Source organism: Myotis davidii, unplaced genomic scaffold (assembly GCF_000327345.1).
Source record: "Myotis davidii unplaced genomic scaffold, ASM32734v1 scaffold299, whole genome shotgun sequence".
Lineage (NCBI taxonomy): Eukaryota > Metazoa > Chordata > Mammalia > Chiroptera > Vespertilionidae > Myotis > Myotis davidii.
The window spans coordinates 8,012,071-8,014,988 of NW_006293088.1; the positions used below are offsets into that span (position 1 = coordinate 8,012,071).

The 2,918-nt window shown below is 57.2% G+C and overlaps 1 long non-coding RNA gene across 1 annotated transcript in view; it reads left to right on the top strand.

The window, feature by feature from the left end:
- The window catches only part of LOC107183593, a 1,991-nt gene extending 1,474 nt beyond the window's left edge, over nucleotides 1-517 (top strand). Inside the window, exon 2 of the long non-coding RNA XR_001514382.1 lies at nucleotides 75-517. This is a non-coding gene — a long non-coding RNA (uncharacterized LOC107183593). The remainder of the gene's footprint in view (nucleotides 1-74) is intronic.
- Nucleotides 518-2,918: the final 2,401 nt, after the last annotated feature.

Consider the following 2,918-nt stretch of genomic DNA (forward strand, 5'->3'; position numbering starts at 1 on the left):
GATTTCCATCGCCAGCCCCTCGGCCCCTCAGCTCGGAAAGGGGGAACTGGGACAGGGCCTCCGCGTCCTTCCAGGAGCAGAGAAGATGCAGTTACAGAAGACAGCTTCAGAGAAGTGAGTCAAGCGTGGAAAAAGCCATAAGGAAAGGAGGCCCTTTCCAAGGAAGTGACAGCAGATTCGCGAACGGAATGACTCACACGCTGCTCTCCAACTGCGGCTGAGTCACTAGGAAGCCCTTAAACCTCGCGGCCCGAGTCCTCCTTCAGGAATCCACGCTGAGCCTGTGAGCTCCGATTCACCGGCCTCGCGGAGCCTCGCCGCGGCCCCAGCCAGTCACCGTCTGCAAAACACCACTTGGAAGTGCTTGCTGAAAGGCCTGATTCAACTCCAGGTTTCTCCTGAGTGAATCATGAGGCTGGATGGTATAAATAATTATAAATGCATTAGAAACAGGCGTTGATTAAAAATATAGAGATGACGCCCGGCCAGTGGGGCTCAGTGGTTGAGCGTCGACCTATGAACCAGGAGGTCTGGGCTCGATTCCCCGGTCAGGGCACAGGCCCCGGTTTGGGGCTCGATTCCCCAGTAGGGGGCGGGCAGGAGGCAGTAGATCGATGTTTCTCACTCTCTCTCCCTTTCTTTATGTAAAAACTAATATATATATATGCCATTAACAATGGCTGTGGCCGGGTGGCTCAGTCGGTTGGAGCGTCGTCCCGTGCACCAAGGGGTGGCGGGTTCGCTTCCCAGTCAGGGCACATACCTAACTGCAGGATCGATCCCCGGTTGGAGCCCATACAGAAGGCAACCGGACAATGTTTCTCTCACTCCCCCTTCCTCTCTCTCTAAAACCCAATAAAAACATGTCCTCAGGTGAGGATTAAAAAAAAAGTTAACAACGGGTGGAATTCTCTGGAGCCCGGGCCTGAATTATGCGGCCTAAGAATCTAGATTCGGCTGTTTCAGAACCAGAAACGAATGGTGACCCAGGGATGGTCCCAGGAAATGGTGACCCACGTCCACTCCAAGACGGTAATCATCAACGTCGGGACCAGCCCAGACTTCCGTGCGGGTTCGAGAACGAGTGGGGGGAAACAGAGACAGGGAAGGAGATAGGACGTCAGATTTGAGTGTTGGGAGACCCCCCGCCCCTCCCCCCACACACACACCCTTTGCGGAGGGCAGTGTTGCTGTCGGCCTCAGGGAGGTGGAATATAGATAAACAGTAACATTGCCCTGGGCCATGCAAACCTTCTGGGTTTTACAACGCGGCCTGAGACCCTCCTACATTTGCCAGCTGGGTGTCCACAGGACAGCCGCGCGGAAGACGAGACCCCACGGTGGGAAGGGGGCGCGACAGGCCCGCTGGGTCTCGTCGGGGATTTCCGATCCTGCTCAGGGCAGAGGCCAAGTCGTTCCCCGAGGCCTGGGGAGGGGTCCGTCCAGGGGCACGTACCCCGGGGCTGCCTGGTAGAGCGGGAGGACGGAGTTGACAGCCGGAAGAGCTGGGTGCCAGTCCCCACGCTGCCACTTCCTGGGATGAGGCTGGGGAAGGTACCCACGCCCTCTGGGCTTCGGCTTCCGCTTCTGTAAAAGGCAGGCAAGCAAACGGCCTCACGGGATGGCCGCTGAGTAAGGGGAGAGAGGGAAAGCATGTGGGGGCCCCCGCCCCCTGGGTGTAGAGCCAACGTGAGTCCTACAGCTACTGGGACTCAGTCTTCTCTCTTTTTTTAATCCTCACGTGAGCATATGTTTTTATTTATTTTAGAGAGAGAGGAAGGAGGGAGAGAGAGGGGGGAATGGGGAGGGAGAGAGAGGAAGAGAGAGAGAGAGAGAGAGAGAGAGAGAGAGAGAGGAACACTGATGGGCTGCCTGCCATGCTCGCCCTGACCAGGGGTCGAACCCACGTCCTAGCACGTGCCCTGACCGGGAATTGAAACGGAAACCTTCTGGTGAACGGGAGGATGCGCCAACCAACAGGCCGCCCAGCCAGGGCTTGGCTCTCGTCCTTTTTTGTTTGCGGTCACTCACGGGTAAAGTGTGTGAAAGTTCACAGTGATTCAGCGGGAAGAACACTCTCCAAGTCGTTCTGAGGACACGTTCTGAAGGTCATGTGTGTGAGGGCTGCGTTCCACAGAATAAACAGCTCTGCACACTTACCCGAGGTCCTTCCAGCTGCCTTAGGAGCCGTCACGTGTAAATAAAGAGGCATTTTACCCCTGGATGGTGTGGCTCAGTGGATAGATCGTCGGCCTGGGGACTGAGGGTCCCAGGTTCGATTCTGGTCAAGGGCACGTGCCCGGGTTGTGGGCTCCATCCCCAGTAGGGGACGTGCAGGAGGCAGCTGATCCATGATCCTCTCTCATCACTGATGTTTCTATCTCTCTCCCTCTCCCTTCCTCTCTGAAATCAATAAAATACATTTTTTTAAAAGACATGTGTTCTATGTGTGTACAGAGCAGACTGTGTGTCCTGTGTCCTGAAAACCACTTCCCAAGCATCGCCAATACTCTAAACACCTTGATGAGAGGAGTGTTTACAACGAGGAGCTACGGGACTCCGATGGGTTCCTGCCTTCTCCCCGCTCCGCCTCACTCCCGGGGGAAACGCTGACTGACCGACCGACCGTGGGAGGAGCGCCGGCGTCACACACGCTGCCCCTCTGCGGACCCTTTGCCTCTGTCCAGCGATGACGTGCGGGCACCAGTCCCGGTGGGAACCCGCTGATGTTTGGGGAGCCCAGGGGCTCCCCCCTCCCCGAGGCCTTGGTGGCTTGCCGGAGAGTGTGGTATCCGAACTGTAGGATTCCTTTCCCCCCAAAGAGCCATCACACATCTGTGCCGGGGCCTGAAGGGCGAGTGGATGGAGTGGCTTCGGGGGCGAGTGGAAGCGGCGTGTCGGGGGAGTGGGGCGAGGGC